The sequence below is a fragment of the Cavia porcellus genome, unplaced genomic scaffold, assembly GCF_034190915.1.
Source record: "Cavia porcellus strain 051 isolate PalLab524CR breed Dunkin Hartley unplaced genomic scaffold, mCavPor4.1 scaffold_1, whole genome shotgun sequence".
In the NCBI taxonomy this organism is placed as follows: Eukaryota; Metazoa; Chordata; class Mammalia; order Rodentia; family Caviidae; genus Cavia; species Cavia porcellus.
Genome location: NW_026947484.1, coordinates 180556355 through 180583998, shown reverse-complemented (window position 1 = coordinate 180583998; position 27644 = coordinate 180556355). Strand labels below are relative to the sequence as shown.

General features: G+C 44.9%; 1 long non-coding RNA gene across 1 annotated transcript; it reads left to right on the top strand.

Moving 5' to 3' along the window:
• Positions 1–356: 356 nt before the first annotated feature.
• LOC134473688 (uncharacterized) lies at positions 357–25655 on the top strand. The gene is made up of 3 exons (XR_010044074.1): positions 357–408; positions 4196–4297; positions 25620–25655. It is a non-coding gene; the product is annotated as an uncharacterized LOC134473688 (long non-coding RNA).
• Positions 25656–27644: the final 1989 nt, after the last annotated feature.

Genomic DNA, 27644 nt, shown 5'->3' with positions numbered 1-27644 from the left:
CAGTGAGAGCTAAAGGTATAGCTGGAGGGAACTGAGTGAAGGGATTATTTGCTTATTTAAGTATTGAGCCAGGTTTACTCAGTGCAGCTCAGGCCTGCCTCCCAGGATCCTCCTGCTTCAGCATCCTGAGCGCTGGGGTGATAGGTGTGCACTGGATCTAGCTATCTTTTTTGGTATTAAAAACTTAAGCTTTGATGGGAAGAGTGGTGGAAAGGAAAGGAACTGGTTCAACACACTGCAGGGAGAAGTCCTCATTGGCTACGGTAGTGCCCTGAAGCAAACCTACAGTGAGGACCGGAAGTCAGGCAGGACCGGAAGTGCGAGCAAGACGGACCGGAAGCGGAAGCGTGGACGGAGCCCTGAGAGCCGTGAAGAGTTTTATTTGGCGAGTGAATGAGCCAGTTTTGGGTGGGTTTCCCTGTCTCTTGAGGAGGGAAAAAGGACCCCATTTGTTTCTCTGCAGATAGTGACGCACCCATGAGTGAGCGAGAACTGACTTTCTATCCTCAGCATTAAAATCAATGTTAGAAATGGGGCGAGTCGGGGCCCAGCACCCGGAGTCAAGCAGGAGGATCTCTGTTAAGGCCCGCTTGGGCTATGTAGTGAGACCTCTCCCCCAAAAGAAATTACCAGCGGGGTGCCTTAAAATACTAAGCTTTCCAGTACATTTATTAATGTGTGGGTTTTTGGGGTAGTGATAATCGAACAAAGGACCTTGCGCTTGCCTGGGGGGCACTGTGCTGCTGAGCTGTGTCCCCCGCCCCATACATTTAAATTGGGATTTTAGGGTCCATGCAGACCCTTCCAGGAATACTGCTTAGCATGATGAACAGGGCCACCGGGACAGGCCACTTCCCCTGGTAGGCAGCTTGAGATTCCAAAGCGATTTTTAGGCCTGCAGTAAGAGGGGTTTTACTGAACTCTGGCCAGTGGATTTGTGCCCCCACATCCCAGGACTTGCTTCTGCCTTGGATGCAAGGAGAGCAGATTTCCGATCCTGATTTAGGAAGAGGACAGGAACAGAGTTCTGGACCGGAGCCCTTTGGTGACAGCAACTTTGAAATACCAGCTGGAGGCTGCCGCTTTTATAGGAAGACTGAGGCATGTGTTTTGTCTAGACTGGGCTTGTGGGGCCCGGGGCCACATGTGAGAAGTGACGCGGTGTGGATTTGCACATGGCCTCTCGGGCCAGCAGTGCGATGCGGAGGGAAGGCGGGAAGGCCAGGACCTGTGTCTTCCGGCTGTGGCTTTGGAGCCGCCGTTTTTCTTGGACTTCACTAGAAATGGGGTTGATAATACCAGACTCGAGGGCTCCATGAGAATCAGGAAGTCATGTTATTGGAAGTTTTATTTTATTTTAAAGACAGAAAAAATAAAGTTCCAAAACAAGATAATTAGAGGGCAATGATGGTTAATACATTGCATGTTATCTTTAAATTACTCAAAGTACAGAATGTCTGCATCTAATTATCCAAACAATATTAGCACAAACTTTTTTAATGAACTAAGAAATTAGTGTTTATTATACACACACACATATTTCAGTGTCTCACACTATTGAGACAATACAATGTTTACCCGTGTGAGTCTGATTTATTTCACTTGGAAGTATGGTTTTGAGTTGCATTCCTTTACTTATAAAAGTTGCTCAACTTTATTCTTTTTTATGGCTGAATAGTACTCCACTGTATTAAAAATACTACATCTGCCAGGGATATAGGTCAGTGATACAAGTGCCTGCCTGGCAAACATAAGGTCCAGAGTTTGATTCCTTGTACCAAAAAAAAAAAACCCACCTCTTTTTTTATCCATTCTTCAGTTGATGGGCATTTAGGTTGTTTCCAAGATCTAGCTATTACAAATTGTGCTGCTAAACATGGGTGCACATATATTACTGTGGCATGATGTTTTTAATTCTTGGAGGATACCCAGAAGGGGAATAGCTGGGTCAGAATGAAACCTCTAATTCTAGAGGTTTTTGAGGAATCTCCACACTGTTTTCCAGAGTGATTGCAGCAGTCTACACTCCCACTAGCAGTGGAAAAGGGTTCCTTTTTTCCTACAGTTTTTCCAGCATTTGTTACTGGTAGATTTCTTGATAATAGCCATTCTTTCAGGGTGAGGTGGAATCTGTTTTGTTTTAATTTTCATCTCTTGAATGACCAGTGATGTTGAACATTTTTTCATGTATTTATTTGCTATTTATTTTTCTTCATCCTGAGAAGTTATGTATTTATCTCTGATGCCCATTTTTGGATTGGGTCTTTAAATTTGGGTGGTCTGCTTTATTTTGAGTTCTTTATATGTTCTTGATAGTAATTCTTTGTCTGAGGGACAGCTGGCAAACATTTTTCCCACGCTGTGGGTTGCCTCTTTATTCTGTTGGTGGTTTCTCTTGCTGTGCAAAAGCTTTTTAATAAGACAAGATCCCAATTGTTGATTGTTTGTGATAGTTCCCATGCTATCGGGGTTTTACTCATAAAGTCTTTGCCTATACCAATGTTTTCAGGGGTTTTGCCTATTTCAGTGCACTTAGTGTTTCTATTTTATATTTTTTTTACTCTTTTTTTTTTTTTTTTTGTGGTACTGTGGATTGAACTCATAACCTCGTGCTTCCCAGGCAGGTGCTTATGCTGATGTGCTAAATCCCTGGCCCATATTTTTTATTCTTATTTTATGGTCTTTTTTGAGACAGGGTTTTGCTCTGCAGTTCAGGCTGGTCTTCAACTCACTTTGTAGCCCAGGCTGGAGTACTAATACAGTGAAGTACTATTCAGCCATAAAGAATTCACAGCAGTCCTCCTGCCTCAGCCACTCAGGTGCTGGGATTACTGGCATGTGCCACTATTCCAGGTTTAATATTTCTGTTTTAATATTTAGATTTTTGATCCATTCCACATTTAGTTTATTATATGTTGAAATATGTGGGTCCCATTTTAATCTTCAGCATGTGCAGAGCCAGTTTTTCCAGCACCATTTATTAAAGAGGCTATTTTTCTTCCAGTGAATGTGTTTGGCACCTTTGTCAAAAATAAGGTGGCTTGGGGCTGGGGATTTATTTATTTTTGTCTTTTTCATTTTTACTGGTATCAGGGATCGAACTCACGACCGCCTGCTTACAAGGCAGGCGCTTATGCCGCTGAGGCACTGGGGGCTGGGGATTTAGCTCAGCGGCATAAGCGCCTGCCTTGCAGGCAGTCGTGAGTTCGATTCCTGGTACCGATAAAAAGGAAAAAGACAAAAAAAAAAAATAGGTGGCTTAGTGGATCTGGAGTTATTTCTGCATCTTTTAATCTGTTCCATTGATCTTTGGGCATCTGATTTTCTGTTTTTCTGTCAGTATCATGCTGTTTTTATCACAGTAGCTTTAGAGTATAATTTCAAGCCAGGGATTGATAAACATTAATTCTGGTATATAATCCTGAAAATCAGTGTTGAAAAGTTAGCCATAATTTTTTACATAAAAAATCCTTTGGCTTGAATCCAAACACAGTTGCCATTTAGATCTCTTGCCTTTCTTTTATGTCCTTAACTCAGTCCTCAACATAGGGTGGCCAAGACACAGGAAGAACCTCCTTTTGGTATTTGGCTTTTTTTTAAAGTACTGGAGAGCAAACCCAGGCCTTGCACATGCTAGGCAAGCACTTTGCCACTGAGCTATACTCCTACCCTCTATAACCCTTTTTGGTTTGTCTGTGTTCCAAAATCATCTTCTTCTTTTTTTCCTGGTCTTTTTTTTTTTTTGAGACAAGTTTCATTATATGTTTCAGGCTGATCTTGAACTCACCATGTAGCCCAGGCTGGCTTTGAACTCACAGTGATCCTTCTGTCTCAGCCCCCTGAGTGCTGGAATTACAAGTGTGTGCCATCGCTTTGGGCTTTCCAAAATCTTCTGATCTCTGTACCTCTAAATCCTCTACTTATACTCAAAATATGTGTATAGTTATGCATTTAGAACATGCAGAAATAACTGTTTCTCTTTGTTAAAATAGTCACAGAATAATTCTCATCACATTAAGCTGAGACTATAAGAAGATCATGGCTGTGCAGTGAAAAAGGCATACAAGGTGTGAGAGAAAGTTTGGTAAATGATTAAAAGTGACTACAGCAAAACACACGTTGCCATGAATCCGTCCTCAAATCCTCCCCTCAGTTCAGACACACATCCCACCATCCTTGCCATTTGTGTCTCTAGTTGCCATGGCTACCTTGATGTCCTGGGCCGATTGAAGACATTTCCTCTGCGGGATCATTTAAACTTCGGAGGGAAGCCAGAAGTTGCACGGGGCCAGACCTGGTGAGTAAGGTGGATGAGGGTGCACCAGAATGGGTTTATGAGCCTCCTTTCTGTGGATGGCAGGTGGTAGCAGCGTTCACTATGTGTGTGTGTGTGTGTGTGTGTGTGTGTGTGTGTGTGTGTTGTTTATCCTACTTTATAAACGCACAAAAGAGGACTTCCAGGACTTCTTTGGGAAATGGCAAGGACGATGGGATAAGTGTTTGAATCGGGAGGAAATATTTGGAGAGGAATTGATGACTATATCTTTTATTATACTTATTTATTTTTTTAAATTTGGGTTTTTTTTTTTTTTTTTTTTGTCTTTTTGCTTTTTATCAGTACTGGAGATTGAACTCACGACTGCCTGCTTGCAAGGCAGGCGCTTATGCCGCTGAGCTAAACCCCCAGCCCGTTTTTGTTCTTTGAGATAGGGGCTCTCTATGTAGTTCAGACTGGTTTTGAGCTACTGACTAACCAGGCTAGCTTCAAATTCACACAGGGACCTTCCTGCCTCAGCCTCCCTAGTGCTGGGATTACAGGTGAGTGCCATCACACCTGGAAGTAATTTTTATTTTAAAGAGAATGAAATTTAAAATAGAATAAAGCTAATCAAAACAAAACAGTGAAAGTGATACAGAACTTCAAAACAGGATAGTAGGAAATCAGCAATAGCTATGATAATATCTTGTTACCTTCACAATACTTGTCCATATCATGAGACATAGTAAAATCAAATAAAACAAAACAGAATAAAATCAATCAAAGGCTGAGGTTTGGCTCAGTGGCATAAGTGCCCACTTGGCAAACGCAAAGTCCTGAGTTTGATCCTCGGTACTAAAGGAAAAAAGATAATCAAAACAGAACATTAGATAAAACCAAACAATAAATCAGAAAAAAACTAAACCGAACAATATAGGATTCCAAAAATAAGAAGGAAATCCCTCATATTTGCTGTTTTGCATACTGTTACTCTCCTAATAGGTGCTCAGACTACCTGCCTTGGGCCTGCAAAGTCAATCAGACAGTACAATCATTTAGTTGTTTTTGTGCCTCAGTTGCTGTCACTCAGCCTATGTTCCTCCACACCAGTTGCTTAAAGAGGGGAGCTCCTTGATTTTCTGCCCCTGTACGAAGGGTCAACTGGCTTCTCTCTTCCTGGGCCCCATATGGTTTACATGGTTTATGGGACGGGCAGATTGGTTTCTTGTTGTACTCCTCCCTCACCCAGAGTGGCTTCTCTAATTTTTAAAAAGCAGATCTCCATATATTTTGATCACCCTTACAACTCATGACTCTTTTTTTTAATTTTGTTATCTTTATAATAATTGCTCTTCCAATCACATATATCAAAATGAGATGAAATATAGAACACTATAGAACTTATCAAAACAGAATGTTGAATAGAGCGGTACCATTAATCAGAAAAGAAGCTCATGACTTTTAAATGTAGACTGGCAGTGTTGGATTATCTTTTGATTTTTCCATGGCTAGGTTTCTCACATGCAAGGCAGAAATATTAGAACCCACTCTGTAAGCCTTAGGTGTTTGTTTGTTTGCTTGTTTGTTTTTTGGTACCTGGGATCAAACTCATGACCTTGCACTTGCCAGGCAGGTGCTTGTGCCTCCGAGCTAAATCCCTGGCCCTAAGGCTTTAGAATTAAGTGACCTAACAGATGTCAGAATCACTTGGCATTCTTGGCAGGAAGAGGTCAGGATATGAATATTGCTCTTCTTCCAGTTTCAGTTGAAGAAGCTTAGGAGTCAGCACAGTGATAAAATGAATCATATTTAAATTTCTCCTTCCAACTCTTATGATCCAAACTCATGACTAAGTTACAGGAGAGGCAGATACTCAGAAGTATTTGAGGCAAGATAGCATGGTGATGAAGTGATGGACCGTAGGGTCAGACAGAGCAGAGTCCAGATCACGGGCCAAGCTGCTTTCAGCTGCTCTGAGCCTCAACTCCACCTCCCCCAGCACCTGTGCTGGGGATGGAGATTGAACCCAGAGCCTTGGCACTGAGCTACATGCCCAGCCCTTTCGACGTTGAGATAGAGTCTCACTAAGTTGCTAAGTTGCCCAGCCTGGGCTTGAACTAGTGATTCTCCATCCTCAGCTTCCCAGAGCAGTGGGATTACAGGTGTGTGCCATGATGTCTGGCGTGAGCCTTGACTTCTTTACCAGTGAAATGGGTATGATAGTACAGCTGTCAGGCCAGGCATTGTGGCACCTACTAGTAATACCAGCAGGAGGCTGAGACAGGAGGATACAGTGACTTTGAGGCCAGCCTGGAGTACATAACAAGACCTTGTCTCAACACTCCTGCCTGTACAGGTTTCGTACTATGGTGTCCACTCTGCCTCCTTGTTTTTTTTCCTCCCCTCTTCTCCCTCCATATCCCTCTCCTTCCCCTCTCTTTCTCCTTTTTCTCTCCCTCCCTCCTTCCTTCTTTCTCCTCCTTTCCTTTTTTTAGTTTGTCTGAGAAAGTAGAAGTAAAGAGAATGGGAGAAGCTGGCAATGAAGGAAAAGAGAAAAAAGCAGGATAAAAAAGTGCCCTGAGGAAGCTGGGCATAGTAGCACACACTTGTAATCCTAGCACAGGGGAGGCTGAGGCAGGAGGATCGTTATAAGTTCAAGACCAGCCTGGGCTACAAAGTGAGCTTAAGGCCAGCCTGAACTACACAGTGAGACTCTGTCTCAAAAAGACAAAAACAAAACAAAACAAAAAAGATGCCCTGGGGGATACAGGGGCAAGACAAGACAAAAAGCCTTGGGTTTGTGGTCCTCCTCCTCAGCTTCCTCAGCACTGGGATAACAGGTGTGCACCACCACCCCCAGATACTCCACTGAATTTAGAGGGTAGAGATGATTGCACTTAATGAGAAGGGTCATGTACAAGTATGTTGTAAAAAGTCTATCACTATATTATTACTGTTACTTTTGTTCTTTAAGACAGGTTCCTGCTGTATAGTTCAGGCTGGCCTTGAACTCATGGTAGTGCTCGTGCTTTAGCGTCCTGGGTTCTGGGATTATAGGGGTGTACCACCTGGCCTAACTCTTATTTTTTTAAAAATTTATTTTCATTAATCATTTTAGTTTTTGCAGTGCTAGAAATGGAATTCAGAGCCTCATACATGCTAGGCAAATACTTTACCTATGAGATATACCCCTAGCCCTATTTTTATTGTGTATTTATTAAATTTTCTTGAGGCCAGGCCTTGTTGTATCTAGAGTTCAAGGGTTTTTGAAGGAATGCAAGGGTTCAAGTGATCCTCCTGCCTCAGCCTTCTGAGTAGCTGGATCTACAGGTGTATACCGTGATGCCTGGCTCATGTTTTTTTTCCTAGGCTGAATAACCTTGGTGTGGTTGTTGGCCACTCGTCCCAGCAGTGTGGTGTGGGCTTTTTTGGTCAGTGCGCTGTGAGCTTACCAGGTTCCCTGAAGAGGGGGCTTGCTGAGGGTCCTGGGGGGCAGCCCGGCTTGGGAGCAGCGTCCATGTACATGCACACCGCACCCTGAAGCCCTGCATGGAGCAGTTCTCCACCTTGTGTAGCAGCTGTTCTTGGGTTCTTTCCCCTTCTCTCTCTGCCTCTTCATTGTTACCTCATTATCAGAGCCACTTCCACAGTGCAGGGGTTACAGGTATCCACCACACCCAGCTGCTGCTGCTCCTTCCTCCTCCTCCTCCTCCTCCCCCTCCTCCTCCTCCTCCTCCTCTTTCTCCTCCTTTTCTTATTTATTTATTTTTTGGTACCAGGGGTCTAACACACCACCTTGTCCTTGCCAGGCAGGTGCTTGTGTCATTGAACTAAATCTCTGCCCTCACCGACTTTTAGAGATAGTATCTTGCCATGTGGATCAGGCTGGCCTGGCACTCTCCGTGATCCTCCTGCCTCAGCCTCTCCAGTGCTGGGATTACAGGCATGCTCTAGCATGCCCAGCCTGAATTGGACCTTAAAGGTCAAGTAAACATTTTCCAGGTGTAAAAAGGACAGCAGATCCTGGGCAAAGGCCATCCAGGTGTAGGGAACAGTACTGCGTGGAGAGGACATGCAGCTTTGGGAACCGTTGGTCCTTCTGTCAGGGCAGCAGAGCAGGAGGCATGGGGTCTTCAGCAGTGAAGCCTGGAGAGGGTCAGGCAGTGAAGGGTCTTGGGTTTGTGCTAAGAAGCCTGTTGCTTTTGAAGGGATTTCACCTTTGCAGTTGGGACTGAAATCGACTGGGTTTTGTCTGAAACAAGCAGTGGTTGATCTTTTGTGACTTTCTGAGTTCTGCCGATAGAGCCAGGTCCCCTACTGTGGGCAGGGGCTCCCTGTCCACTACTCTGTGCTGCCAGCCCTTCTTCTGAGTCATTCTCCTCCCTCTATCTAATCTTTTTCATTCGTCAGTTTCTAGTACAGGTCTGTAAACGCAGTCAGGGCTCAATAAATGTTTGTTGAGTGAATCACACCCCTATCAAGGTTGTGTGTATGTGTGTGTACCTAAAAGCCATCTTGAATTGCTTTCACCATCCCAGGCCTTGTGAGATTTGCACTGGTAGAAAGGGATTGGAATGGCTACCAAAAAATAGGGCTGCAAGCCCTGGCTCTCTTCCTGACCAGTCTGCCTCTGGGACAAGTCTCCATGTACTGTCTGGGTGATGGCTTGGCTGTTGGGATGGAATTGATGACCTCTGACCTGCCCTAGTGCCTCCAGGGTGGCTGTGGACCAAGTCCGTGACTGTGGATCTGGAGTGTCTCCCAGAGGCCACGTGTTGGAGGCTTGGTCCCTGGCTTGTATCACTGTTGGGAGAATGTGGAAACTTCAGGAAGCAGGGGTAATTGGTGGAAGTAGATCTTTGGGAACATGCCCTTGGCGGATGTTGGGACCCGATCCCTCCTCTGCCCCTGCCTCCTGGCTGCAGACAATTGAGCATCTCTGCTCCACCATGCTATGGTATGCCTTACCTCAGGCCCAAAGCAGAGAAACCAAGCAACCATGGACTGATACTTCTGAGCCAGAATATACCTTTTCTTCTTTTAAGTTGCTTCTCTCAGTTATTTTGTAACAGCAATGCAAAGTTGACTAATACAGAATCCATTCCTTTCATGCTTAGTGGCACATGCTTGTAATCCCAGCACTCAGGAGGCTGAGGCAGGAGGGTCACCATGAGTTTGAGACTCTGTCTCAACAAAACAAAAACAAAAACAAAAAACCAAAGTCCGTTCCTGGAAAAGGGCTTTGATAACTGCTGAGTGCTGTGCATTGACAGGGTGACACCCTTGTTCCCCTCTAGCTTTAAGTGATTGTAATGCCACATTTTGATGATGGAGCGCCTCCTCTGTGATCATTTATCAGGAGACAGAGTGTCCGTTTGGGAGTTAGCAAAGCAGCCCTCACGAAGGACAGCTGCAGACCTGGGAAACCAAGCCCACTGGGTCAGGACTTTGGACCTAGTAACGCCTGGGCAGACGCACGGAGCTGCGTGGACCAAGAATCAGATGTGTCTGGCTTTGCGTGTCGTTCGCTCTGGAGGTCCCTGTTGTGGAGGCGCCCTCCCAGCCCTTCCCTTGGCTGCCTCACTCCCATTTGTCACCAGCCCCCCTCAGGTCTGCATCCTCTAGGGAGCCTCACCGCAGTCTTTCTGTCTGGGCACCTGCCGGGCAGTGGGGCTCGCTGGTTCTGCGCTGTCTCCCCGTCACCAACACAGCTGCAGCCCCGCGCAGGGTCAGGATCTGCGTGCAGCAAAGCAAACCCCTGCATGTGTTTGCTGCCAGAGCTGAGCTCTGGGACACCGAGGCGCAGCGCTTACCCAGGGGCCTCCTTCCCCACAGAGCTTCATGGGGCTTCCGGTTTCCCTCAGGTCCTGAACATTGAAGCCCTTGCTTTTCCACCTGGTGAGCTCCACCCTGTGTGCTCCCCTGCCCCTCTGCTCCCCAGCACCCGGGCCGGCCAGGCTTCTGCCGTAGTTCCGTCTTCCGTGCTCATTGTTCTGTGATTCATTTCTATCTGGCTTCCTGAAAATTAGTGTTTTGGATGGTATGCACGCTGATGGGTTACCTGGGCACCTCTGGCCAACTCTAAGAGTTATGGCAGGGGGAGATTGGAACGCCCGAGGCAGCCGTTCAGACACACGGCCCCTTCCCCCACCCAAAGCCTCTTGTGCAGCTGAGACAGTGGCTGCCCGTTCAGCACTGGCACTGGGCAGCTGTGGATCCTGGTCCTTCCTTTCAGTAGCTTCAGTGAGAACCCTTGCTTACTTCTTTTTCAAGAAGACAGACATCCTAGCCCATTTCAGATAACTTATTTGCAGGATTTCAAGTAGAAATAGCTGCAGGAGGCTGGGCATGGTTGTGTCCACCTGTAATCCCAGGATTTGGAAGGCCGAGGCAGGAGAATCATCATCAGTTTGAGGCCTGCATGAACTGCAAAGTGAGAACCAGTCTCAAGAAAATCAGCAGGAAAAAGAAAAAAAAAAAACAAATTTGTTTTTGAGGTTTTTTTTTTTTTTTTGATTGCGCCTTCCCCAGGGCCTTCACAGTTAGCCACACACCCAGTCCTTTCCGAATTTTGAGACAGGGTCCCATTAAGTCATGATTTACCCAGGCTGGTCTTGAATTTGTATTCCTCCCACTTCAACCTCCCAGAGTACTGGGATAAAGATGTGTACCACTACGCTCAGCTCCTTTTGAGACAGGATCTCACTATGCAGTTCAGGCTGGCCTTGGGATCACTCTGTAGCCCAGGCTGGTCTCGAACTTGTAATGATCCTCCTGCCCCAACCTCCCGAGTGCTGGGATTACAGGCGTGAGCCACTACGCTCAGCTCTTTCTGAATAGTTTGATAATTCAGTTTTATAAAATTACTTTCCTAAAAATAAAAGTTACTTTCCTTTGTTGCATTATATATTTTATTACATGTGTATTAACATGTTAATTTGAAATAGAGTCCCCACACACATATCTCTCTAGACACCTTACGAGTTCAGCCTCAGTTTTGGGGAAATACCTTCAAGGGAAACTGTTAGAACCCAAGCTGATGGTTACTGCCATATGTGTGCAGAAGCTTCAGGAAAATAGGAGAAGTTTTAGAACTACAAAGTAAAAGGGTAAAAATATATCTTAAAAAAAATCCAAAGACTGAAAAGTAAAATTAAGTCGAGGCAGGGAGAAGTAGAAGAGCGTTTGGGTTTAAACGGCAGCTCTGCCGTGCCGTGCTTTGAATGAATTCCCTAGCCTCTGAGAGCCCCTGTCCCCCGACCTGTGCGCTCGTGGTGACAGTACTGGATGTGGGGCCGTCATGGCTGCACAGAAGACCAGTCTTCCTGTGACAGGCTTGCTGCAGAGACTGTTACTTGTGGCTGGCCCAGGGTCAGCACAGTCCACTGAGAGAAGGGGTGACAGAGTGAGCTTGGGTCCTTCTGGGAACAGAGAGTTGGGTGTCAGCCCTGGAAAGGGGGTGTCCCTGCTGTCATACGTGGTGGTCTGGGGAAAGTCCCTGCGAGCCGGAGAGGATGCCCACTCCAGGACTCTGGAAAGCTTCTGGCTGCAGCTGGGCTGTAAAGAACTGAGGAGACTCTTGCTTGCAGGGGTGCCAATGCCTGGGCTCCTCAAAAGACGTGGGGCCCTGAGGTGGTCAGACTTCCTGGGCCGTGAGGTCAGAGCCAGTCTGCCTCCTGCTTGGGGAGGAAAATACCACTAATGGGCTACAGTGGTTAGGCCTGGAATTCCCAGGTTGTGTGGGCACCTTGTCCTCGGCTTACCTGGGCCTGCTGTGGCCAAAGCCATGGAGCTGCCTGATAGTGGGCAGTGCAGCCTGGGTTCTGAGGTGTGGGCATGGTGGGCCAGGCTCTGGCCGCTACCGTCACCTGGGATGAGCAGCATGCACATGAGGGCCTGCTTTATAGAGCGGTTAGGGGTACGTGGTTTTAAGGAGGCCCTCTTTTTTGGGAGGCCAGTCCTGACTCTGCGGCCAGGAGAGTAAGGCCTTCCCGTCTGCACCGGGCACCTCTCAGTGACCCTGATCCTTGCCGTGGGGTGAGGGCAGGGCAAGAACCTGAGGCAGCTGTCCGTAGATTTGGTACCACACTGGAAGCGCCTGGGAAGCTTATAAACCCCACAGTTCCTCCTGGACCCCAGGCTCTCCACATGGGGCCTTGTAATCTGCATGCGTTGCTGTCCCTTGGGCATTGCCACTGCCCAGTCAACCCTTGGGAAGCTTATCTAAGTCTGCAGATCTTTTTGACTTACAAGGTGTCTGTGTGCCCACAAGTCATTTGACTGGCACGAGAGCCACGTGAGGACAGGCTGTGGATATCACATCAGGGATGGCACGGCACTGGGAGGGATGAGTGATTATTCATTCACTCATTCATCTGTCCACTTCCACTTCACAAACATAGCATAAGGGTCTAGTGAGGCACCCACAGGGGCACTGCCACCTGCAGCTCAAGGACTCAGAGGTGGGCAGGTTGGGCGGGTTCTCTGCAGGCTTCTTAGAGGAGGAGTCTGCTGGGTGCAGGCTCCGTGTGATTCACAGGGAGGAGTCTGGCCCAGAGAGAGCATCTGCAAAGTTAGGCTTTGTGGGGCTGAGAAAGCCTGACTCTAGGGAATGGCAGCTCTGTGAGGGTTAACTGAGAAGGGCTGGACAGGCAGGCGAGGGCCGAGCTCCGTGGCTCTCCCCACTCAGGCAGTGGCAGCTGCTGTAGCGCTCGTACAGACCCAGTTTGCACCTGAATCGCCTGGCACCTGGTTAGCACAGATTCTTCTGGGATGAAGGCAGAGCAGGAGGATTGCTGTAAATCTGAGGCCAACCTGGGCTACATAGTGAATTCCAGACCAGCCTAAACCATAGTGCGACACTGCCTCCTAAAAGACAAAAACAAAACAAAAGCAAATTCTTCTTCCATATGGCCGGGGAGGGGCCTGGTGTTCTGCATTCCTGATGCGTTCGGGGTCTGCCAGGCCGAGGCCCCTGGATTACACTTGAAATGGCAGCAGGGAGACTGAATGAGAGGCCTGGGGCCAGGTCTGGCTCCAGGTTAGCGCTGGAAAGGAGACTGGTCTGCCCGGAGGGTGCCACCCTCTGGGTTTCCCAGTCACAGCGAGGGATTTCAGCCCTGACATCACGGTGCTCTGGGGGAGCCTCACCGCCTACTGATACCCACTCCTGCACAGGACCAAGGCTGGTTTTGCCGGCAGAAAGTATGATTCCACGCCGCGGTGAAGCCCTGCGACCACAGGGCAGCATCCATAGAAAGCGGCCAGCTGCTCCAGTGGTTTTCTGTTACTATTTGTGAAGTCTTCATTTTTGTCATCTGTTAGCAGAAGCTGTTGCCAGAGGTTGGAGGGGGAGAAAAAAATCATGGGAGAATTTACATTTGAGAAAATTCCATTCATTGACTTAATTATTTCTGGGAATTTGGAAAAGACCACCATGATCCTCCAGCCACCAAAATACTTGGGCAGGCCTTGAAAATGCTAGAATTTTGCAGAAGCAGCTTTTGAGAAATCCTGTGCAGTTTTTTCCCTGTTTTTTTTTTTTTTTTCTTTTTTCTCTTCTTTCTTTGGAAACAAGGTCTCACTGTGTAGTCCAGATTGGCCTTGAACTCACTTGTGTTGCGCATGCTGGCTTTGAAATCATGGAGCTCTTCCTGTCTTGGCTTCCCAGATCCTGGGTTTACACATATGTATTACCCTGCTCAGCCCATCCCCCTCCTCCTTCCTTTTTTTGGGACAGAGTTTTGCAGTGTTGTTCATGCTAGCCTTGAACTCTGAGCCTCCTGCCTCAGCCTCCTGAGTGCTGGTAGTTATGTACCACCTCACCCTGCATATTGTCCCAAGGTTTTAGCTTGAACATTTTGCTTATATGTAATGTTTCTGATATTTTTTTCTTATTCTCTCTCTCTTTTCCTTCCTTCCTTCCTTCCTTCCTTAACAGGGCTTTACTCTATAGTGAAGGCTGGCCTTGAACTTACTTATGTAGTCCTGGCTGCTCAGGAACTCACAGTGATCTTTCTGCCTCAGCCTCCCAAGTTCTGGGATTACAGGCATGCACCACCATACTGGGCTGTACTTCTGAAATATTAAAAATTAGTATAGCAACATAAGATAGAATTAACCTAGATAATCAAAATAACTAAAACCAGAAGGGTAGTGATAAATCTTAGATTCCTTTGTCACTTTTAGCCTCCCATGTGGCTGTTTCCCCAGACCACATTCTGAGGCAGGCTTATCTGTTTATTTCTGATGCAGTGGCCGGGAGGCTGAGTTCCTTTTTCTGTTTGACATAGCAGCATAACTTTCTCCATGTTCCGCAGGCTGCGTGTCATGAACACGCTCCTGGGCTGCAGAGTTCACTGGCTAGCTGGGTCACTGTTTAATCAGATTTTCCATTGGCTATTTTGGTCACATGATCTATTAAAAATGGAAGGAGCAGCAGTGTTGGTGGGAGTATGAAATGGTACAACCCCTTTGGGAAAGCAGTTTGGCAATATATATGGCAAGCCTGCAAAGTGCTCATTGCCAAGAGCTACTCCATTCTGGGAATGGAACTCAAAATGCAGATTCATATTTCATGTTTAGTAGAGAAAAATTTAAAAACAACCTAAGCATTCAAATATAGGAGAAACACATAAATAATTACATACTGTTCAATGGAATATCATACAGTCATTAACAATTTTAAGAAGGCTGGGCCTAGTGACACACTCCTGTAAATCCCAGTGCTTAGAAGGCTGAGGCAGGAGAATCACTGCAAATTTGAGGTTATCCTGAGCTACATAGTGAATTGGAGTCTACTCTGAACTACGCAATGAGACTGTATCTCACAAACGAATAAAAATGTTTGCGAAAAGTTTATAAATGGAAAATGCTTATTAAAATAAGCAAGATGTAATATTGCTTTTATACTTTGACCTTGAACTGTGTAAAAAGTTTGCAGGGAAATACATCAAAATGTTAATAGTGGGTGTAAAGAATAAGAGAATGTAATTTTATTTTGCTTTTAATTTTACATGCCTAAACTCTGCTGCCCCCCTTTGATAAAAATTAGCACGATAATTGAATAAAATTACAAACTTTAAAGAAATATGTAGTGCAGAAAATTAATCGTTGTGTGTTGCTTTTTTACATTTATACTAAACACATGCTTCTAGAATCAGTTTAGTGTGAGAATGTCAGACTAAACTATTTTTGAAGCAGTTATGTGTGTTTTGTTTTGTCTTACAGAATTGTTTTAAAAGAAAAAAACCACTTGTATCCTAAGGTAATTTAAGTTTTATATAATGCAGGGATTTTTTGGGGGGTGGAGGGTATCAGCATTATGGTAACTGGACTTTTTATTTTATTTTATTATTTTTATTCATTTAGTTAGTTTGTTTGAGACAGGGTCTTGCCATGCAGTTGTGACTGGCCTTAAACTCACGGTGTAGCCCAAACTGGCTTCAGATTCACAGTGATCCTGCCCCAGCCTCCTGAGTGCTGGATTTATAGGCATGTGGCACCATGTCCAACTAGGCTTGTTCTGTTTCAGAAAGAAAAGGAAGATTAAGTCAGTTACCAGGAAAAGGCCATGTTAGGCTTATTATCAGATGACACCCTCATGAAGTCCTGTGTTTCTTGGGTATTGAATAAAATCAGTCTGTTAATAGGTCTTGTTATTCCATGTGATTCGGAGGTTATTATTATTATTATTTTTAAAGCCTACAGCACCCGGTATTCCCAGGCGGTCTCCCATCCAAGTACTAACCAGGCCCAACCCTGCTTAGCTTCTGAGATCAGACGAGATTGGGCGCGTTTCGGAGGTTATTATTAATGTTGTTTTTGTGGTGCTAGTGATGAACTCGGGATCTCACACTGCTAGGCAAGTGCTCTGCCACTGAGCTCTATCTCCAGCCCTTTTTGTTTCTTAACTTTTTTTTTTTTAATCGGTGCCAGGGATCGAACGTGTCACAACTGCGTGCTTGAAAAGCAGGCGCTTATGCCGCTGAGCTAAATTCCCAGCCCCTTGTTTCTTATTTATGACAAGGCCTCACTGTGTTGCCCAGGCTGCCCTTGAATTTTTGATCCTCTTGCTATAGCCTCCCATGCAGATGGAATTACAGGCATGTTCTACTATGCCCCACTCAAAAATGATGACTGTTACCATTACTTGTGGCACTGGGGATTCAACCCAGGGCCTTTGCACCGAGCTACACCCCCAGCGCCTTTATTTTGTGATACGGTCTCACTAGGTAACGCAGACTGGCCTTGACCTCACTCTCCAGCCCATCTGTAGGCCAACCTTCAGCTTGCTGTAGTCCTCCTGGGTTCGGGATTATAGACATGCGCCATCCTGCCAGGCTTCCATCCTTTTACGGAGTCTAGGGTTGAACTTAGATTTTTTTGTGTGTGTTTTGAGATGGGTCTTGCCGTGTAGCTCATGCGGGCCTTGAACTCACAATGATCCTCCTGCCTCAGCCTTTCAGAGTGCTGCCATTACAGGTGTGTCCATTATGCCTCACTCAAAAGTGATTTGTTATGAGAAAGTCGGTACGGGCCTGAGCGTGTAGCTCAGAGCGTGTACCTTGCCTATCATGCGGAGGCTACTCTGGATTCAACCTGCACACTAAAAATAAAAAAGTTAAAAATAGAAGACCTTTATTTTTCTATCATTTCAAATTTTCTTTCTTTTTTTTTTTGTCTTTTTCATTTTTATCGGTACCGGGGATTGAACTCACGACTGCCTGCTTGCAAGGCAGGCGCCTATGCCGCTGAGCTAAATCCCCAGCCCCTTTCAAATTTTCTAACAAAATACTGTATTTTATAATTAATGGGACTTTTGTGTGTGTGTGGTGATGGGGATTGAACCCAGGACCTTTGGACTGAGGTACATCCTTGGACCTTTTTTACTTTTTATTTTGAGACAGGATCTTGCTAAAAATTTCTTTTGAGCCAGGCAGAGTGGTGCACATCTGTAACCCCAGAACCTGGCAGGCTGAAGAAGGAGGATTGCTGTGAGTTGAGGCCAGCCTGGGCTACACAATGGCAGTGTGGACTGGGAGACTGTGTCACACACCCAAAAAAATTTTTTAAAGGAGGCAAGGTTTACACTGAGATACCATCTCACTCCTGAAAGAATGGCCAGGATCAAGAAAACCGACAACAAATGCTGGAGAGGCTGTGGGGAAAAAGGAACTCTCCTGCACTGCTGGTGGGAGTGTAGACTGGTACAGCCTTTGTGGAGATCTGTCTGGAGATTTCTCAAAAAGTTGGGACTGGAAATCCCATTTATTCCAGCTATTCCACTTCTAGGCATATTCCCAGAAGAACTGAAAGCATCATACCACAGTGATTTATGTGCACCTATGTTTATAGCAGCACAATTTGTAATCGCCAGATCTTGGAAACAACCCAAGTGCCCATCAACTGAGGAATGGATAAAAAAGTTGTGGTATTTCTATACAATGGAGTATTATTCAGCTATAAAGAAGGATCACATTGAGATATTTATCAATAAATGGGCGCAGCTTGAGACCATACTCATAAGTGAAATAAATCAATCTCGCATGTGTGAATACCGAATAGTTTCCCTAATGTAAATAATGATTCAAATATATAAAAATATGTGGTAATCATGATTCCCCATTAGGTGGCCTTGAAGCCTTATAAAGTTTTCACTCATTAATTAGAAAGGCTTTATTCTGGGCTTCTTGATATGAAAATATTTGAAGCTAGAGTATATGAAGTTTTACCCAAATATTTCAAGGAAAAAGACACTATGGTAACTACTATTAAGTCAGGTTATAAGGTGGTGAAGTACTAGGTTATTGAAACAGTCATGCTGTGACCTCTATTGTTATATTGTTATGTCCTGTTTTATCTCAATCTCCCCCTTATTGTTTCAAAAAAAATTATTTAGTCATTTCTTATGTTTGTCTTAATTAAAGAAAAAATTCAAAAAAATTAGGATATATAAATAGTAACTCTTTTCGATTTCCTATTAACTTGTTTTGAAGTCCTGTAGTACTCCCACGATCTTGTTTTGACTGATTAGACTCTGTTCCATTCTATATGATAGTATCAAGTTTGAAGACATAGGCAACTACTTTGAAGACAATAAGATTCACCAAGATACCCATTCTGGTTTGACTATTGTCTTCTTTGGAAGTCCTGTAATGTTTACAATGCCTAAGTTTTATTGGTCTTGTTCTCTACTGTTTTGTCCAACTTTATAATATCTAATAAGATAGACAATTCTTTTTAAGGAAACAAGGGACAACGTTGATAACCATTGTTGATAAACTTGTACTCTGTTCTACACCATGTGCTATGTCTATCCTTGGTATTGACTGACAGCTTTGTTTTGCCATATTTGACTGTATTCTTCCCCCCCCCCCAAAGAAAGTAATAAGCACTAAGGAGTAATAAAATCCAAGATGTGTAAATTTTGTTGTAAAAAAGAGAGGGAAAAAAAAAAAAGAAAAAGAGCTCTAACGGATATAACAGCAAGTGTGTTTGGGGGTGTTAAATAGCTGACTTTATCAATGTTTTTGGAACATTGAACACAGCTGTTTGCAGTCTCCCTGTTTGAATGTCCACCTTGTGTTCTTTGATACTGTGACTTGAGGAACTATTTTCAAGAAAATAGTGTGTAATCTACTAGCAGGTAATTTCTTACTGTTATGGTTTTTTGTTTTGTTTTGTTTTGTTTTGTTTTGTAGTTCTGTATTGCGTGTACCCTTACGCCGCTTTGGTTTCTTTTGTGTTTTTCTCTTTTTCCTCTTAAATTAAAAAAAAAAAAAAAAAAAAAAGGAGGCAAGGTTTATTTTAGCTCACAGTTTGTAAGAGATTTCAGTTTGTAGTTGGCTGGCTAGGGTCTCTTTTAAGTTACCTTGGGTGGCGTAGAATTTGTCATCTTCCTGCCCCAGCTTCCAAGAGTACTGGACATGAGCATGTGTCATCATGTGGAAGAACAGTCCTTGCCATGCAGAGACACAAATTCTTCAGGGAAGGAAAACTTAACAAATCTTGGCCCGTCCATTCAGTGGGATCCTGCATGTGTTACAGCTAGTGGGGAAGCAGCATGTTTATTAACATCTGTAACATGTTTGCAGCGTTTGTGAAGTGATAAGAAGCTACTTGAAACGCACAGTATGATCTTAGTTTGTAAATAAGGTCAGTATCACACACACACATGCATGCATGTATGCCAGCAAAATATTTACTTAACATTCTAGAGAGAGATTCACAAAAACATAAATAGTGATTATTTTTAGAGTATAGCAATGTAGTTGACTTTACTTTTATTTTTGTTCACCTGAATTTTAGAAATGCACCAATCAAACATTCAGTATTTTTAGAAAATAAAATTAAGAATTCCTCCAACTTTATTAAATGAAACAGGTGAGAAGCAAGCTTGACTGGCCTGATTGATGAAGAATTGTTGGAAGAAACTCAAACCAGTCTATCTATGACCACCTCAAAGTTTCCATGATGCCCTGGGCCCCAACACAGTTTCTGATTCAGATGCATCCTTCTGCCCAAATCAAGCTGTGCCCTTTTTTTCCCATCTGCCCCCCTTGCCCATGTGCTTAGCATTTCCCCCGTCCCCAGGAGGAAGTCATTCATCTCTCTAAATGTCCTTTTGGGTCTCACCTGCCAGTACTAGTATGCTGTTGGGTTTTTGGTGGGCGATTGAACCCAAGGCCTTAGGCCCTGTACCACCGAGCCCCACTATCAAAGTGACAGTGTTAAACATCAGTTTGTAGGGGACAAACCACAGTGGACGTCTTACTTAATATATTTTGTGATTCATTAACAGTGCTCTCAAAGCCACCAGCTCTGTAGCTCATTGCATGAATGCAGCTTGGCTAACATGTCTAATTTCCAGAAGGCGCATGAGAGCCTGTGTGCATAGGATTGCAGGTAGCACTGAAGCACTGTGCTTCTAGGGGAGCATTTTAAACAGCGAGACCAGCACCCACAAGCACAAACGTAAAGAAAAGGGGGCACTGGATAGACTGTGAAAGGACCTGTGTTCATTGTCCTTGCATGAGAGCTGCACAGGAACACAGACTTGGTACAGCTTCAGCTGGGAACCTGCATGGGTAATACAAATTATATCCCCAGCCCGTTTTTGTTTTGAGACAAGCTCTTGCTAGGTTGCTCAGACTGACCTCTACTTGCGCTCTTCCTGCCTCAGCCTCCCAGAGTCCTGGGATTACTGGTAGGCACCACTGTGCCCACTTTCAAATTTGTTCTGACCTTTGCCTGTCTAAGTGACCATGAAAGCACTCTAAGTACCGATTTTGGGAGTAAAAATACACTTGTTAGTGAGCCAATGAATGAGTTTCCAAAGAGCCCTTGGATAATGAGGACGGTACATAACTGCACAGATGAGAACTGTGGCCCTGGGCTTCCGCTGTGCTGCTAGCCTCTTCAATACTTACAGGACTGGCAAGGCAAGCTTTCCCTCTGGTCCCCTAGACATGGACCAAGATTTTCTGAATGACTCAGAGAGACAGGCAACAGGAGCTTGCTTCTTTTCCTCAGTGGCCTCCTTCGCTTCAGCTTTCCTAAATTCTTTTCTTTGAGAGAAATCGTATTTAAAGACAAAGAAAACAACGTTGCATGTAAAGCTTTAGGCCTCACCCAAAACATTTTAAAATGAGCTATAAATCCAAGGAACACAGTGTCTGCACACTCTGTAGCTTTCCAGAAAATCTAGGCCAGGCAAGGGGTGGGGGTGGGACTTCTTCCCCTCCTGCATGCTCCAGTCTGTGACAGGCTGCAGTGACTGATCCTGTGTTCCTGATGAGTCTGGGTGGGCCCCCAGCAGGCAGTCGTCAGGGTTAAGAGCAGAACTGAGCTGCGTGAAATTATCTGGCTCCTCAGGGCCGGCACCTGCAGGCCCCCCAAACTTGTTTTTTTCTTTGAGTGCTGAGTTGGACCAAACTGAATTGATGCCCAGTGTTGATATCAGATGTGATCTTTTTCTTTTTTCTTTCTTTCCTTTTTTTTTTTTTCAATTTTTTGCCTTGAGAGATTTGTGATTTTTTAAAAAAAATTTCCACTTATCTGCTTATTGAATATTTACTGTACATAAAAGAGGAAGTGGGCATTGCCCGTTGTGAATGAGCTTTCTTGTAGCCTGGCAACCACTGTGATGGCAATCTGACCTTTCAGCGAGCACTGCTCAATAGAATTATAGTTCAAGTGATATATATCACCATTGTCATCCTCATCATCATTACTGGATTATTTGAGTCAAGGTTTTTGCTGTGTAGTTCAAACTGGCCTTGAACTTGCTTACCCAGGCTGGCCTCAAACTTGCAGCAATCCTCCTGCCTCAGCCTCTTGAATGCTGGGATTATAGGCATGTAACACAATACTTGGCTCAAAATAAACATTGTTTTTGAAAAAAATATTATTAATGAGATACTCTGCATTCTTTTATTTGTACTACATTTTCAAAATCTAGAGTTGGAACTTGGACTCAGCCTCTTGGTGCTGCCCAGCAGTCTTGTCTGGTTAGTGGCACCAGTGCCAGAGAGCACACATGCAGAGCTATTTCTAAACCAGCTCATGCGGTTGATGAGATGCTGGCCATCGTGGAAGCCTGTCCTCTGGCCCCGGGCAGCACAGGCAAGGGACAATTCGTTTTTTTCTGGGAATTGCTCCCCAAAACTCCCAGAAGAGGGGACTTTAGTGTTGGAGCTTAGTTGTATGGAAAAGGAAGGGCACCTTTGGCAGAGGGAGGAGCCCCCATCTGGAGACAGTGGAAGTGGGGAGGCCTCTTCGTTTATTGTATAGGATGAGGTCTCACTGTATGGTACAGGCAGGCCTTGAACTCCCAACAATCCACCTGCCTCAGCCTTCCGAGTGCTGGGATTATAGGTGTGCATCACCCCCCCAGCAATCCTAGCAGAGGGCCTCTTTCTTAACCACTTTGGTCCTGATTTTCTTCCTGTTGGCTGAGTTTTACAGCGAGGCACAGTGGCGGCTTCACTCAGGGCTGTGCTCTTAGACCTCAGTAAACCAAGCCTGCTGTCTAGGAGCTCACTCTGGAGAACTGCTGTACAGAATCAAGCAGCTCCTGGCCCTTGTTAAAATACTGATTCCTGGGCCCCAACACAGAGTTTCTGATTCAGTGGGCCTGGGTTGGGACCTGAGAATCTGCATTTCCAAGTAGTTCTTCAGGATGTTGGGGCTGTTGGTAAGAGACCAAATCTTTGAGACCATTGGCTGGTGGATGAGTGAGGCCATCAGACACTCTCACAACAAACATGCCCAGCTCAGTACTCTGCCAAGCTCTGCTTAGCATCGAGGACATGGTGGTGGGAAAGAGGAATGAAGGCTTCTCCTTCAGTGGCACTTAAGTGACAGATGTGGTAACTCATGGATACGGGGTCGACCTGCTCAGTATCCTGTCCTTAGGTTCAGAATTCTGATACCTACAGAAATCATAAGGCATTGACCCCCAAGGTGATTTTTATTCTCCAAAAGAAAAAAAAAAATGTACCAGAAAGGATATGCCATTTGATGGGAACCTACTGTGTGGAAGAATTTGTGCTGGGGGCTTCACAGGTGTGTTTCCACTGCACTCTGATGACGTGAGGATGACCCTGCAGGGCTCCTGTCTATGACTCGGGTGTGTGCAGTGGTGTTCCATCTGCGGTGTCTGTCCGGTCCCTCTGAGTCCATGGGCAGGTCCTTCTGGTGACTCCCCGCTTCTGCCAGTGCTTGCAGTTAACTCTCGCCTTCCAGCTCCTGCTCAGTATGCATGATGCAATTCCCAGTGCTCCTCACATAGTACCTGCTTAATACAAGTTATTAGGTTTTTGGGCACGGTAGAGAAACAAAGTCAGAAAAAGGAGCAAGGCCTTTATTGCGGGCACAGGAAGGCTGCAGCAGAGCTTGGAATCCTTCTGGGACAGACAAGAAAGCTGGTTCCTTTTCTTAGGTGGACAGGGAGTGGAGTTCGAAGAGGCGGGCAGAACAAGGTACTGACAGCTGACTGGGGAGACGCTGGTGCTTGCACAGAGCAAAGTCCAACTTGGACTTGGAAGAAGACCTTGGAAATCAGTATTGGAGGGACACGCTGTCATTTTATAGGGACCAGTGCTGCGCTGGGCAGGCAACATACTGGGCTTGACAGAGTTCTACACAGGCAGAACCTATCACAAATGTCTCGAGTGAATGAATGAACTAATGTTAAATGAAACTGGGAAAAGCTTCGGGAGGAGGTGCTTTTGTTGGGAGCAGGGTTTCGCTACCTAGTCCAGGCTGGACTTGAACTCATGGTAATCCTCCTGCCTTGGCCTCCTGAGGCTGGGATTGCAGGCAGGTACCCCCATGCCTGGCAGGAGGTACCCTTAGATCTGGCAGGCCAAGAGGACATTCTAGAAGAGTGGTGGCAAACCTGCGGTAGGAGTGCCACCCTGGCTGTCTGTTATCAGTGAATGCTGCGAAAGGTTCCCATCACTTTTCTAGAAGGTGGGAACACAGAGAGGAGTGGCCTGGTGGCAGAGCTGGAAGTAGCTTTAAGCTCGGAGGGCCCAATGCCTGGGTCAAGTCTTAGCACCGAGTCCCTAAAGAATTTAAGGCTGAGGGCAAGTCACTTCACCACTTTGAAACCACGTTTCTTCCTATGAGAAACACTGCCCCCTCATCTAGTTCACAATCTTTTCTTTTTGTTTTTTCAAGACAGGGTCTCACTATGCAGTTCAGGCTGGCCTTGAACTCGCAAGGTAGCCCAAGGTGGCCTCAAACTCACAGCAATCCTCCTGCCTTGGCTTCTGAGTGCTGGGGTTAAGGTGTGTGCCACCATCCCGTTCAGTTCGTTATGTTGTCAGGAGGGGTGAGTGAGCTAGTTTAGTGTGAAGTGCCTGGTGATATCTGGCATGTGGCTGGGACTGAAAGAACGTAAGCTGTTCTGATGAATATACTGCTCGTCTGGTCTCTCCTCTCCCTCTCCATCTCCCTCTCCTTGTCTCCGTATGAGACAAGGTCTCGTGTGTGGTCCACACACTGGCTTTGAACTCACTATTAGTCCAGGTTGGCCTTGAACTCGCAGCAGTCCTCCTGCTAGGACATTCCGAGTGCTGGGATTGCAGTGTGCACCACCACACCCAGCTGAGATCTGTAAGGGCCCTTGAGTGGAGCCCACGAACTAGTCTTGGGACAGCTTGGAGGAGAAAGGGACTGGGGTTGGGGTCCCAGGGCAAGGGTTAAGGAAAGCTGGCTGCAGCCTGTGCCCTCTAGTGCTGGGTGCTTCCTTTCTCTGACAAAATTCACCCTTTTATGTCCCAGTTTCTGCAGGACCATCAGGGGACTAGAATCCCAGCTGACTATTATTGCTACTATTATTATCACTGCCCAAGTTCCTAATCTCCTCCCAGGAAATAATTTAGCAAATGCTGAAGCCAGCAAAGGGCCGAGGCCAAATCAGATATATGCCAGGGGACTTGCTAGTCTGAAGGGAAGTCTCTATACAGTCAGGCTGTGTTGCACGCGCTTCCACAAGTATGCACATGCACGCACACCACCAACAGCAACAAATGACGCTTGAAGAAGGAAAAACAAACATTCTGAGTTCATTCAGTGGCAGAGACTTTTAGGAGATAGGATTACAGTAAATCTAAAAATAAGCCCTGCTGTGCTTTTTCCTTAAATGCACAAAAGGTTTTCTCTTTTCTACCTGCCTAGGGAATAGTATAACCCACCAGGCATGTTTGGCCTAATTTTGTTTGTGGGAGGCAGAAAAGTTCAGCGGAGAAAGAGTTCCTGAGATTGTGACTTGCTGCCTGAAGATCAAACCCAGGGAAAGTTATTTTTATACCCACTGGGTTGGGTTTTTCCTATGTTGTTTGTTTGTTTGTTTTCATTTTCTTTCAACTGCCTAGTATTTATCTTTACAATGAAGAGGTTTGTCTTTTTTCTTTTCTTTCATTTTTTTTTTAGACAAAAATCTTCCTCTATAGTTTAGACTGGCCTTAAACTTGTAGTAGGGGCTGGGGATTAAGCTCAGGGGCACAAGCGCCTGCCTGGTAAGTATGGGGTTGTGAGTTTGATCCCCAGTACTGGGAAAAAAAAAAAAAAACCCTCATGGTAATCCTTCTGCCTCAGCCTCCTGAATGCTAAAATTACAAGTGTACACCACTATGCCCAATAGGGTTTGTCTAGTTTCTTTGTAAAAGAAGTACATGTTCATTGTAGAAAATTAGAATGTATAGAAATAAAGGAAGAAAAAAAACCTATTTGTTACTCAAAGGTACCATGGTTAACACTTGAACAATACATTTTCTTCGTCTTTTTTCTATGCTTATGTTTTAAAAATTTATTATTACTTACTATCAATCTATTCTTTTATTGTTTGCAGTGCTGGTGATCAAATACAGAACCTCACATGTGTTAGGTAAGTGCTGTACCACTAAGCTACATACCCTAGCAGTTGGCTTTACTTGTGATTCTAGAATCTGGAAACACTTCATTTAATAAAATAGAGGAGGTGTTCCTATGCTTTTTACTATATTCTTATAAAAATGTTTTTTTGAGACAGAGTGTCACTGTGGCTTGTCTTGAGCACCTGATCCTCCCAGCTTCCCAAATGTTACCAGGCGAGCACTACCGCGCTCAGCTTTAGCCTTTGGTTAAATAGGTAAGTCCGTGTGGTGTATGTGGCTTCACATCTGCATCACACACGTGTAGCAGAGTGTTACCAACACATGGCAGGATAGTTTCACTCAAGGAATACAGTATGCAGGGGCTGGGGATTTAGCTTGGTGGCATAAATGCCTGCGTGCCAAGTGTGAGGTGGTGAGTTCGATCCCCAGTACCAACCCCTCTCCCCCAAAAGACCCACAACAATATGAACTATCCCGTTGAAGCCTGGTGCATGTTTCTTTCTAGCTTCTTTTTGGCATTTCTTCATTGTTTTTTACATATTTAGATGTCACTTATCAATGCATTGTTTAACTTTGCACAGTGCTTTGAGCTTTGTGTAAATGCCAGCAGAGCATATGCTGGAGCGAGGGATGTTAAGAGACCTTGGAAGGTCCGGTCACCTGGAGTGCCAGGAGGTCCATCTGAGCATCCTTGTCGGTCCTGGTGAGCTCCACGGCTCACGCAGAAGTGGGGTCATTTTTTAAGTGGGCCAAGACCTAAAGAGAAACTGAAAGCCAGAATTAAGTTCATGGGGCTCCAGTGGTCAAACGCAAAACCTCACACGATAGTGCGACACATGTGTCTGTGTCTAATTCGTTCACTCCTAGAGTGGTATGGCATTTGTTTTGTTGCATAAGTATATGAGTTATGGTATTAGCCATTATCCGTGGACAGACCTCTGGGTCCTTTCTAGTGTTTGGCCACATCAAGCAGAGATTTTATGAACAGTCTTAGGAATGTGGCCGTCGCACTGTGCAAGAGCTCTTAATTTAGGGCATATATTCATGCTAGGTCAGACGTGAGTACATTCTTAAATATGCTGGCAAATGCAAGTTGTTTTCCACAGGGATTGCACAAATACCTTCTGGTACCTTCTGGCAAATGTATAAGGGTTCCTGTTGCTACAGAGGCTTGGCAGTGGTATCCTCAGAGTTTTTTTTTTAATATTTATCATTCTGGTAGATGAAAAATGACATTTCTTTTCTTCCTTTATTTTTTTTTTTGGGTATAAGATTGGGTCTTGCAGAGTTGGGAATTTAACTCAGTGGTATAAGCGCCTGCCTTGCAAGTATGCGGTCGTGAGTTCCATTCCTAATACCAATAAAAACGCAAAAGACCAAAAAAAAAGACTGGGTCTTGCTAATGCGTTATTCAGACTGGCGTTGAATTCACTATGTAGCTCAGGTTGGTCTTGAACTCATGGCAGTCTTCCTGCCTCAGCCTCCTAAGTGTTGGATTATAGGCATACATCACCATTCCTGGCTTGAAAAATGGTATTTCTTGATTTTAATTTTCTTAATTAAAATTTTTTATTTTTTTATTTTTATTTTTTAAAATTTTCTTAATTTTTAATAAGGCTCAAGACCTTTAAAATTTTTTTAATTTATGTATCATTCATGTTTTTCCTTTATATATGGATATTTTTCTTTTTTATATATGTATATATATTTCTTCTTTATATTTGTGTGTGTGTGTGTGTGTGTGTGTGAGAGAGAGAGAGAGAGAGAGCGAGAGAGAGAAAGAGAAACAGGGTCTCATTCTGCAGTTCGGACTGGTCTTGAACTCACTATGTAGCACAGGCTGGCCTCAAACTCACAGTGATACCCCTGCCTCAGCCTCATAAGCGTCAGGATTACAGGTGTGCACCACCATGCCTGGCTCTCCCTTTTAAAAATATCTGTTAGCATCCTATGATCACTTTTCTGTTGCTTAAGTTCTTGATGTAGAGTAAATACTATTC